The sequence below is a fragment of the Bombina bombina genome, chromosome 1 (assembly GCF_027579735.1).
Source record: "Bombina bombina isolate aBomBom1 chromosome 1, aBomBom1.pri, whole genome shotgun sequence".
NCBI lineage: Eukaryota > Metazoa > Chordata > Amphibia > Anura > Bombinatoridae > Bombina > Bombina bombina.
In genome coordinates, this window is record NC_069499.1 from 1,291,122,771 (window position 1) to 1,291,135,199 (window position 12,429).

General features: G+C 39.3%; 1 protein-coding gene and 1 non-coding gene across 2 annotated transcripts in view; both read left to right on the forward strand.

Moving 5' to 3' along the window:
• The window catches only part of CEP89 (centrosomal protein 89), an 805,336-nt gene that overhangs the window by 562,107 nt on the left and 230,800 nt on the right, over positions 1 to 12,429 (forward strand). The window lies entirely within an intron of this gene.
• Positions 10,176 to 10,296, forward strand: LOC128646351 (U5 spliceosomal RNA). Its single transcript, XR_008400294.1, has one exon. It is a non-coding gene; the product is annotated as a U5 spliceosomal RNA (small nuclear RNA).

Here is a 12,429-nt window from a genome sequence, read left to right on the forward strand (position 1 = left end):
AAAACAATTAAAGTCAATATTTTATTCCTAAATTCTTTATATTAGTTAGTTATAAACACATTGAATTATATTTATAGAAAACCAGATTATGAATCAAAGGATCCACACTTATGCTGTTATAATATTCTATACAAAGATCATATAAATATACCTTTACAAATTACCTTATTCACAATAATCTCCCAAATCAGAGTTGCATTTAAATATCACAATGAGATACCAAGGTATGGATTGTTAACTTCCAGACAAATATAATTAAGCTACTTAGCCCACAAATGATTCTATATAACTCTAATTAAAACACCAGAAGTTATATATATTATTAATGCAAACAGCCAGTTTATCTGAACTGGAATAAATTCTTATTTATCTGGGGGGGCGGAGCAAGCCTGGAAACTGAACGGTCGCACTTTACTTCAGCTCCGCTGAAATAGCCTACAATTGTATTTATTTGACCGTTCAGCCCAGCTTAAACTTGCATGAAAGACGCACTTGGCTCTTACAGAAATGACAGGCATAACTGGAGCTTTGGATGATAGCTAAAAGGAGGAGATAGTTACTGTTCTACGGGCCGTTTAAGGCTCAGACAACCCAAGAACGGCCATCTTTTCTTCCGCATGTAAGCTTCCTAACGCAGAAGCTAATTTGGACTTAGAACTAATAGCCATATACATTGAAATAACACCTTAAGAGGCAATGAAAAGGGATAGTGGCTCTTGCAGAGATATACCCGTTGATCGTACTGAATGCAATGGAGTCAGCTAACTTTATCGTAACAGAGGTCAGTAAACTGTTTGTTTGATATTTTCCAAGCCGCCTTTATTGAGTCGTTGCAGTCTGCACTTATCTTATCTGTGACAGACCATACTACCAACTATACTCAAATAGTCCCTGAGTTTGGATCTGAAAGGGATTGCTACTCTCCGGAGCCCCAGCGACAGGCACTTATCCCTCCTAATGAAATAAAGGAAAGAGAGACTTGGGACCTATATCTGACGCAGTGGATTGATGCACATAGACACCACAGTGATCTCAGGGACAAAATGGTTATGGACAGCGGCCGGATAGATCATGATGTATGGATTACAGCTGGGGACTCCCAGTCACTCACTAGCCCCGCCTTCACAAATAACCCAAATGATTTGGCTGATAAACCCGCAAAGAAAAATATGCCACAGAAGCAGCTTGGTAATACTTTACATGGCAATGATACTCTCTCAGATAACCAGGAAGTGGGACCTGATGACTTTGCAAAGATGCAGATTAACCTTACCCGCTATGCTAAATACTGCAGAACTGTCCTGCTTCAAAACTGGAGTCCTAAGATTAGAATAGTAAACATGGGACATTACCAAGCCTGGCGGTCAGGTGTCGGATGATTTCGACTCGCCTTGGAAATCTTATACCGCTGCTCCATTGAACTTTCTCACTTTCTCTTACTGCGATTCTCTCCAAAGTATGTTAGTTAGATTTCATTTGGCTTCTGCAGCTGGTTTATATTTAGTATTATATGCTATGCTTTGTCTTTATGCTCCAATTGAAAGGTTACATTATGCCTATTATATATGCGTTTATTTAGTTATAAGTGAGTGAATTTTACATTAAGTATTATTGACCTTGATTTATATGATGGTCACTGGCCTGACCTCGTCCTTTAGGGATATGTGTATATGCTTACCTCCACCCATTAAATTAGTTGTTTTTTATTTCAAGGTTTACCGAGATAAACACAAGCCTACTAATTCTCCCGCCACCTTAGTATCTAGCCTTTAATACAGTTATTTATATTGGAATATTGTAAAGCTATGGAGTATTCGATAAATGTACCTATTCCGCTATGATGGGGTTAGTATATATTTAGAGTAATGCAATGCTGGTATATACCCTTATTATGGTCCTCTGTTTACACCCAGCCCTGTTTAGACCTTATTCTTTGACTTATGAAGCTGAATATAAGTCTAATTATGCCTATTCACCCATAATTTTGTACATATGTATGTTTTTTACTTCTTTCCTTCACATGTACCATCAATACTAAAATGGGGCGAGGAGAATGTGTCTATAGTGTTATACCTCTATTGTCTGAGCAATGGTCTTTAAGATTCAGGTTGTCCTGAGGCTGTGGTTGGGCTAACTGTATAGGCCATATATCTAGTAACACATTTTCCCTGGTTGTGGGTATAGGGCCCGTACCCACATAACAGGGTTATTTTCAACAATACTTATTGAAAACATACTGTTGTTCTAGATTCGCTTATCTCTGTTCTTACCATTGATCCCCTAGACAAACTCTTCCAGAAGTCTGAGATTACATGACAGCTTACTATACTTAATATGTGTAAGACTTCATTACCAGGTGTGAGTCCAGAAGACGATTTTTGCTAACCTATGCATCTACTTTGATCTCCCTATAGTAGTTTTAAACAGGCCCGGTCCATTTCCAGACCATAATAGGTACTCCCGTATTTTAGGGGACATAGCCTATTACCTAGTGCGGAGGTTTGAGGCCATCCGAAAATGTAGGAGGGTAGTTCTGGTCACTATTCTATACCCTGGCCTATACATATGACTTGAGTATCCATATGATCTTAAATTATATAATATTTCTTGAACCTATATAGAATCTTCCTGAGTTACAGATCTTTTCCTATAGTAAACTAGGTTATTACTTTTTAGCAAATATTGTTCCAAGTTGTTGTTAAGGGGTATATAATTCGGGAGTAAAGTCCTATAAAACAGTGTAGTCAAACTTACTTTCTAGGCTCCTGTCGCCTAATATTATTCAAGTGTTGGACATAAACTTAGGTTTGGTACACTCTAGGAGCAACTAATATCTATTATGGAGGTCTAATAGGTTATGTCCGGCCAATGATAAAATCAGGTCTATTATTGAGTATATATTTGTAACTATAATATTTATGATTCCGTGAGTTTTTACAACGCATACCTGCCAATTTCTCCCCCCCCCCACATCTTGCTTTTTGAAAGCACAGGGAAATGCACCCTTAGAAGTTCTACCTTATCTGCTTCCCAATCCCCCTTAATATCCCCTTCAGTCAAATTAATAGTAAGGGGTTTGTGAGTGGCCCTAACATACTAACTGGGGATCCAACTTTCTAAGTTTCCAAACCTTAATAAAAGGGGATATTTGATCATATTTGCAAGTTGCATTTTGTTACAAAAATTAAAAAAAAAAAAAAGAGGTTCTAGTATATAGGTTCAATACTATTTTGTTCAATAGTGGTGTATTACACTTCTGATTATTTACTGACATTTATATTGTGAAAACATACGCTGCATATGAATGTAATGACAAACTACTCACTGCTGTAACCACTGTCTAAACTGTATGGAATTGAACTTTTGCTTACTGTATTATTGTTGAACAACCTCAATAAAAATCTTAAATTAAAAAAAAATAAAAAAATCTTATTTATCTACAATAAGGTAAATCCTAAAATATATCTATATAGCTGCAATCTGATTATAGTCTTAGAATACCTTTGTCTAAAATATAAAAAATATTGAACAGTCATACATCACCACATGAACCAAATTAAATGTTCCATCATTTCCAAGTAGATTCAAGTCACCTCATATGAAGAAAGGTATTGCAATATGGATCAAGAAAATAGTCCCAGGTTTTTGTTTTTTTCTCTCCCCTTGCATGAGGTTATATCATGTGATATACCCCCCCCTTTTCTTATTCTAATCATTGGTGATAAATTTGATAGGCCCTTAACGGAGCTGTCTTTCAATTGGCCCTCAGAGCTTGTCCCTCTCATTAGTTTATTTGGATTTTCATGTGTTCTAGTAGTCAATCCATTTGGCTGTCATACCAGTTTTAATCCCCTAGGGGGCAGCAGACAACCACGAATGCAGTCGCACCATCAACATTGATAACAGCTTAATTATCTAACCTTAAAAAAATGTTTATCAAATACTTTAATTTCCAGCATCAATCACTTACAATTTTAAAATAAATGTGACCATATAGCGCCATTTTTTTCTGATTAATATGAAACATCAGTATTTTATTTATCATATTTTAGAAGATGTCTTAAAAGTTGTATCTTTATGAGGGACTAGTAGTATCAATCAATGAAATATATATGTCTATCTGACTTATTCTGTATATCAGATTATTTGATATACTGGCACATATTTAATTTCCTAGTCGCATCCTATCTAGAAATCTCATCTTCACATCAGTTCTTTCTGTAATGTTCACTAGATTTCTGGAAAACAAAGAAAAATGTATTCATTTTGAAATAACTTAAGCTTTTATATATACTAATGTAGTTATTCATTTAATTTATTACAAATCTGAAATGCATTTCTCAGATCCATGGAAGTATACATTTTTATACAATACTGAGGTATATTTTACTTGAAATTTAAACACAAGTAATTTAAAATGAATTTCAGTTACAATATAATATGTGTTTCTGCGTGGCTCAGTACAGCTGTGTATCTAACACAGTAGGGGTAACCAGCTCTGGCTATTTTCCCATTTGAGAGGTATGTCTGAGCTTCGTGTATTCAAACACAGCAGGGGTAATTAATTTTTGAATATGTTTAAGCCTCAAAGAGATTTTTCCCAGACCTAGCGACTGTTCTTTACAGGGGTCTGACAAGTTTATTACCCATCTTGGGCAGAAAATCAACTTTAAACAGAGCAGCCATATATTGAACATCTCTTTGAAATAACTGCCTGAACTAATGAGACCAAATGTTTTCCCTTTGTTCTCATTTGGTTGTATTGTAATCAGGAAAAAGTGGGATTGGGGCTGGTCTGTTATGAGACCAATTCACATAAAATTAGGTTTTTAGCTACAAAAAAAAATAATGAAATATTAGATTCTACAATACATCTATAGTTTATTTAATGTTACTCACAGATACCCTAACATTTGGTACAAAATACCCTAACATCATGGTGTAATTTAGAGTTCAAGGCAAAGCATTCTTTACCTCGCTAGGTAAAATCATCACTCCCTATAGATATTGGGATATTGAATGCAATCCAACAATACATAAACAAGCTTCTTACTCAACAAGTAATAGGGTGCGCTAACAGTTACGTGCAAGCGATATCTGGTTTATTGCAGGTGTTTGCGCATGTCGGATGTAGCACGCGTATTTAAAATTGAAAGTAATCGCTTAAGCGCAATGGAAGTTAAATTGCGTCGGGATAGTGTGACCTTAGAGCTCTGGTGAAATGTTTCTCGAAACAAAAAAAGTGTCACAAAACACATCAAAAATACATTTAAAAGTACGCTTACTCATAATAACACTTTCTAATAAAAAATATTAAAAAAAACCATTGCATGAGAATGTTATAAAGGTTTAAAGATATGAGGTCTCAGGCAAAAAGGCAAGCAAAGGGCTTTAACATAGAGATACATACATATATAAATATGTATATGTATGTTTTTGTGTATGTATATATATATATATATATATATGTATGTATATATATATATTTTTTTATTTATTTGTGTATATATGTATTTACAGACATATATACTCATATAAACACACAAATACATACAATTCATATATTTATATATATATATATATATATATATATATATATATATATATATATATATACGTGTGTGTGTTAAGAGCCCGTGATAAAGGATGTAGTAGCGCTGGTTGTAAAGAGAAAATGGTAAACACAATTATTATGTGTGATTGGATAACAAATGGAATACAGAATACTCAGCAGATCAAACACAATATGAAAAAAACACTATAAAATTGAGTGGAAAGCTGAATTCTAAATGTCCCAGATGCTTGACCACTTATATGTTGTATATACACAATTGTAGAATTCGAGACTTGGGGTATGGGTGGAATGCAAACTTACAAAAAAGAACCTCAATCGTATGAGGTAAGGAAACAGCACATCAGGAAATCCCTCTCGGTAGATTAGGCTTGGCCCCTTAGGGTATAGGGGAAACTTCCAACAGCAAGCTTGTCTTTTTCCCTGCTGCTTTCCCGGGTATAGGTGAAACTTCAGGGGGTTGAAGCCCTTTTTCCTCGGCCTCTTTCAGTGTGGATCCTCTCAGGATAGTATGGCAGTATAAACGATATATATAAAAGAAAGAAATGCCAAAATAGTGTGATATCGTTTAAAAATCAAACATTTTATTCACATACATTCACTCCTAAAAATGCCTGCTTACATCAAAAATCCTCACAAGTATGAGGTATTTGTACAGCGATACACAGCAAGTGCAATCCAATATATGCACTGTATGGTATTTAGTGTAGTTGGATAGCCACAGGTAGTAGAATGGCCACAGGTAGCCAAAAAACATATGCGGCAGCAAATATTCACAAACCACTGTGGCCAGTGGATGGATTAAAAAATCTTATCTATAAAATATACTGCACCAGAGATTCTGGTTAGTGAGATCAGTCCGTTCCTCAGTATATATATTTACAGTCGTATGCAAAAGTTTAGGCACCCCTGATGATTTTCATTTATAAATAATTGGGTGTTTGGATCAGCAATTTCATTTTGATCTATCAAATAACTCACGAACACAGTAATGTTTCAGTAGTGAAATTAGGTTTATTGGATTAACAGAAAATGTGCAATATGCATCAAAACGAAATAAGATAGGTTTATAAATTTGGGCACCCTTGTCATTTTGTTGATTTGAATATCTGTAACTACCTAACACTGATTAATTGGAACACACAATTGGTTTGGTGAACCCATTAAGCCTTGAACTTCATGGACAGGTGCATCCAATCATTAGAAAAGGTATTTAAGGTGGCCAATTGCTAGTTGTTGTTCTCTTTGACTCTCCTCTGAAGAGTGGCAACACGGGGGCCTTAAAACAACTCTCAAATGACATGAAAACAAAGATTGATCAACATTATGGTTTAGGGGAAGGTGACAAAAAGTTATTGCAGAGATTTAAGCTGTCAGTGCCCACTTTGAGGAACGTAGTGAGGAAATGGAAGACCACAGGCACAGTTCTTGTTAAGGCCAGAAGTGGCAGGTCAAGTAAAATATCAGAGAGGCAAAGGATGGTGAGAACGGTCAAAAACAGCCCACAGACCACCTCCAAAGACCTACAACAACATCTTGCTGCAGATGTTGTTACTGTGCATCGTTCAACTATTCAGCACACTTTGCACAAGGAGAAGCTGTATGGGAGAGTGATGCGGAAGAAGCCTTTTATGCACACACGCCACAAACAGAGTCGCTTGAGGTATGCAAACGCACATTTGGACAAGCCAGCTTCATTTTGGAAGAAGGTGCTGTGGACTGATGAAACAAAGATTGAGTTATTTGGTCATAACAAGGGGCGTTATGCATGGCGGCAAAAGAACACAGCATTCCAAGAAAAACACTTGCTACCCACAGTAAAATTTGGTGAATGTTCCATCATGATGTGGGGCTGTGTGGCCAGTGCCGGTACTGGGAATCTTGTTAAAGTTGAGGGTCGAATTGATTCGACTCAATATCAGCAGATACTTGAGAATAATGTTGAGGAATCGGTCACAAAGTTGAAGTTACGCCGGGCTGGAGATTTTTAACAAGACAACGACCCAAAACACTGCTCAAAATCTACTCTGCATTTATGCAGAGGAACAAGTACAATGTTCTGGAATGGCCATCCCAGTCCCCAGACCGTAATGTCATTGAAAATCTGTGGGGTGATTTGAAGCAGGCTGTTCATGCTCCGCAACCATCAAACCTAACTGAACTGGAGATGTTTTGCAAGGAGGAATGGTCCAAAATACCTTCATCCAGAATCCAGATACTCATTACAGGCTATAGGACGCGTCTAGAGGCTGTTATTCCTGCTAAAGGAGGCTCTACACCTTTCTAATTTTGTTTTGATGCATATTGCACATTTTCTGTTAATCCAATAAACCTCATTTCACTACTGAAATATTACTGTGTCCTTCAGTTATTTGATAGATCAAAATGAAATTGTTGATCCAAAAACCCAATTATTTATACATGAAAATCATGGAAATTGTCAAGGGTGCCTAAACTTTTGCATACAACTGTATATATATATATATATATATATATATATATATATATATATATATATTATATATGTATGCAATATTCATATTTAATAAAGTGTTATACTGTGCATTTACTGTAAATATTTCACATTTCAGTGTTCTGCACATAGGGGGATATGTTCTATGTATTTCTAAATAGATATTCCTATATATAATCATAAATATATATAGGTATCCATATTGTACCAAAATACCATCAGATATATGTAGAAATATGTATTTACGAATAAATAGAACATATTCTTCTATGTTAACAACATTGGAATGTGAAATATTCATATTTTCATGTCGGATTAGCGCATTTGAAAATATGTGATAGTGTTTGTGCGTGAGTGGGGTGTTTTTTCCACTTTTTGTTTGATCCATTGACTTCTATGAGGGATTAAGTTAATGCACGTGCAATATTCTAAGTTGACTTTTTGCTTATCGTGTTAGTGCGCAAGTGATAACTTTTTACTTTCAATTTGTAATACCTGCGCTAATATCTGTCACACTTGAAGGGCCGTGTTCCTGTTCCGCGGCGTAGATTCCAGTAAGATTGTTTCATTTTACTTCGATGTGTGAATGTAATGTAAATGAAGATGTCAGTGTCTCAGTGGGAGTCCTTTATCTTTATGGAATCAAGGGTTAATATCTCCTGAGGGGGGTTATTGAACAGGGGGGACGTTAATCATGTTTGTTATGTGATTCTGTCTGCTAATGTGTAGTGAAGCCTGGCCTCGTGGCTATATTGGAACATAACGGCCTTTTTCTTGTCAGGCCGTGCGGCTCTTGTGGCCTTGGCGCGCTTTTCTCTGGCCTGCACGGTGTACCTTGTGACTAGGCATGGTCACGTTCTGCACTCCATTTCTGTATTCCTGACCACGTGGTGACAGAGAAAGTCTGTTTCGCTAGTTGTCTCGGTTACAGGAGGTGGTGAGTGCCCCAGCCATTAGGGGTGTAAGGTGCTGTTTATTTTATTTTTTCCTTTTATTCATAATTTCTATCCAAGTTATGGAGGATTCTGATTTTTTGGAGACGGATGTCTCTGATTCAGATTCTACTTCTTGCGAAGAGTATGAGATGGCCTGGGTAATCCATGGCCATCAGTTATGTTCCAAATGCCGCTTTAGAGTGCTCTTTTCTCCCGCAACAGGGAACTTAGAGTCCACCGAGCCATCTGCCCCTGGGGATCCCATGTCCCGTGAGGCGCGTGCCCTAGAACCTTCCTTAGCTACGCAAGCAGGTGTCTTTAATGCCATTACCCCTTCTCCGGAAGGTGGCTTGTTTCCTCCAGAGGTTACGGCACGGTTCCGCATGGCCATATCTATGGCGTTGATGCATTTACAACTTCCTGGGAGGGAGGTGTTGATGAGATAATGTCCGTGTTTTTTTAACCAGGGCTCTGGTCAGATCAGCCATCTTGGGAAGTGGTTTCCTCTATAGCTTCAGGGGTTCAACCCTTGGGGTCCAGGTCGTCAGTTGTCTCGGCGGAGGAGGAAGTCTTGCTTTTTGTTACAGACTGGCGCGCCTTCGTGTCCTTCTGCGGCATGTTTTGGCGGTGCTGGAGGATCCCAATCCTAATGGGTTGAGGGATCCTCGGTCTTCTGTTCCAGACAGCAAGCTGGGTTAGACGTGATGGGATGAAATTAATCTCCTTGTCGTCTCTAATTTACTTTCTTTTTTGGGTATCTTATTTCAGTTCTGAGCTTAGGGAGAATGGTGTCTCTGATTGGCTGGTCCTGTTAGTGTGCCCATTCTTCTTGGGCGTTCACCTGCGGGTGCTGCCCTCTTTTTCTTTGATCCGGTTAGGATGTATTTTATTTCTTTTTGAGACGCTCATGTCTGTTATTTTTCCGTTGGGAAACATTTCTTCTCTGGAATTTGATACTAGGGATTTTGTGGTTGCTTGGGCACTTCCGCGGAAGTTGCATGTTAAGGTGTTAGTACATTGTTATGTCTATAGTTCCTTTTGTCGATTCCTATTGGGGTTTCGATTTTTCTGTGGCCTGGGTCAGTCCTGAGTGCCCTATGTAGCAGGCTGGTCCTGGTTGGGCACTATTTTCTGTTCCTTAAGGTCTATATCATCCACGTGGTGCTGAGTTGCTCACTCAGATGAGGAGTTCGTTATACTCTGGTTTCTCTTCACATCGAATAAAGCTTTCGCCTTTACTAAAGTTTTTCTGTGGAGACGATCATCCATGAGTTTAAATTTTTTTTTTTTTTTGAGGCTCTGCCCCTTGCAGGGCTTAAACATGATAGAGGAGGCCTTTCGTTCCTAGACGTCAGGCTGGTTCTCGTTTCTTCCTTTGGGTGGGGCATCAGAAGGATTATACCCAGTCCTCATTGTCCTGTTCCTGATTGTTGGCCGGTACCAGAAGGGATCCTGCTAATGATTACTCTGGGGGTTCTGGAGGTCCTTTGGCCACTGAGCTAGGGTTCTCCATCCCCAAAGGGACTGGAGGTTGAAATGACTCATTGGACATTGGGGGTACCAGGTTGGGGTGATTTTTATCTCCTCTATAGTATTCTTTATAAATGTATTTTTTGAGGTCTTGATGACGGCTGAGGGGTCATCTGTTCGGGAAGCATTTACGGCCTTTTTCTTCCTCCTACTGTTTTGGGGCTCTGGAGAATGCGTTTGTCTACGATTTTTTCAGGAGCTGCCCTTACTCAATATGTCTCGGCTTTATCTGTCGTTCGCCAGGAATTGTGAGACTCATCCATCGTTAATTTTTTGAGCTGTGGGGGTTTCCGGGAGGTTGATCCTGAAGGGATCATTTAGAGACTATTTTACCTTCTCAAACTGTATTATCTAGTTTTGAGCTCTAACTCTGGGGTGTTGTCCCTCGAGCCTTTTGGATGTGGCTGTGTTGGCATCTTTTTGGGTACAGGTTCTCCGTATGAGGTATCCCTATGGTTCCTCAGGAGTTTCTACCTTGTAGCCGGCTCCGTTTTCCGGATGTCCGGTTTTCCGGACATGTTCTTGTCTTGGATATTTGACCGAATCTCTTAGATGGGTCTTGGGCGGTTCAGCCCTTCTGGTTCTGATATTTCCACTTGCCCTTTCAGGGGTTTTGGTTTTCTCTTAACGGAGACTTGGAACTAGCCTGATGGGTAGTTTAGCTGCCTAGAAAGCGGGAGATTGCAGTCGCAATCTGTTGCAGCTATTTGCACCTTAAAAGTGTGCTTGATGGCTGATTGTTTTTCTACTGGGCCTGCTCTTGCAGCAGGATGGTTCCTCTACTATCGGTATTGCCTTTACCGTCTGTCTGCTGCCGCACACTCTATGCCTGTGGGCTGGTGAGCGGTTATATTTGGCTTTCTCCTCCCCTTAGGGAGATTGGGGCATACCACAGTATCCACCTATTCCCCCGGAGGTCTTCCTCTGTTCAGTGCCTTGCGTGCAGGATGTCATGAAGGGTGGGATTCTGGTATCGTGCTGTCACTATTGTTTCAGTGTAGTCTTTTTTTTGCCTGGGAGTGTCCCTTCTTGTAGGGCAAGGATCTGTGGCTGGGTCCTGAAACCCAAGTTCGTCCTATGTTCTGTCATAGCTTAGTTGGTTAGCATGCCAGTCTTGTTAGCAAATGGTGGAGTTTGTTCTACCCATTGGTACCGTTCAATTTAGTTCCCCTCCTTTTTCCTTACTGAGGATCTGGGTGGTCAGGGGAATTGTTTCTTTCCCTGCCTTTGGACATTGCAAGTCGCTTTGGTGCTTAGTCCTTAGTCGGAGAGGGGGTCGGAGGTCTGTCTGCTTGGTTAAGCCTTGACCGCGTATCTTACTTAGATCTGGTGATCCCTCCTTAACTGGGAGGCTTTGCTGGGTTTCTTTACTCAGCAAGGGGCTTACTCTACTGGTTTTGGATGCCCTCCTCTTCCTTGTTTTTCCTGAGAGGTAGTTTCTGCACTCCTTCTGAATTTTTCCTCTGTGGGAGTCCTGGTGCAGTTCCTAGCTTGGTTGGCTAGTGTTAACGGTTAGAGTATGCTAGACTTCTGTTGCAGAGGGAAGCCAGTGGCTTCTTCTGGGGCACAATAAGATTTTTTTTTTATGCGAATCCCGGGGGTGTTTTTTGTCTTTTGTCGATCTTTCATAGTGTGGATTACACGCTGTGTGAGGGATGGGGTCTACCTTGTCTCTCTAGGTCTCCAGGGTTGGGACGTTACATGGTCCCTTGGACTTCCGTTCAGATAGGGGTAGGTTTTTTTCCCCTTTCTTCTTTGTTCGGTCGTCCACCTACCCCTTCAACGGGTATGTGAAGGTCCCTTTCCCTCAGGTCAGGGGTAAGTTTTAGTGTGGGCTTAGAGCCTGCGGGACTTGTCTCCTCTGAGGCTTTGTGCTCAGTGGAATCTACTGATTCTAAGCGGTCTCTAACTAGGGCCTT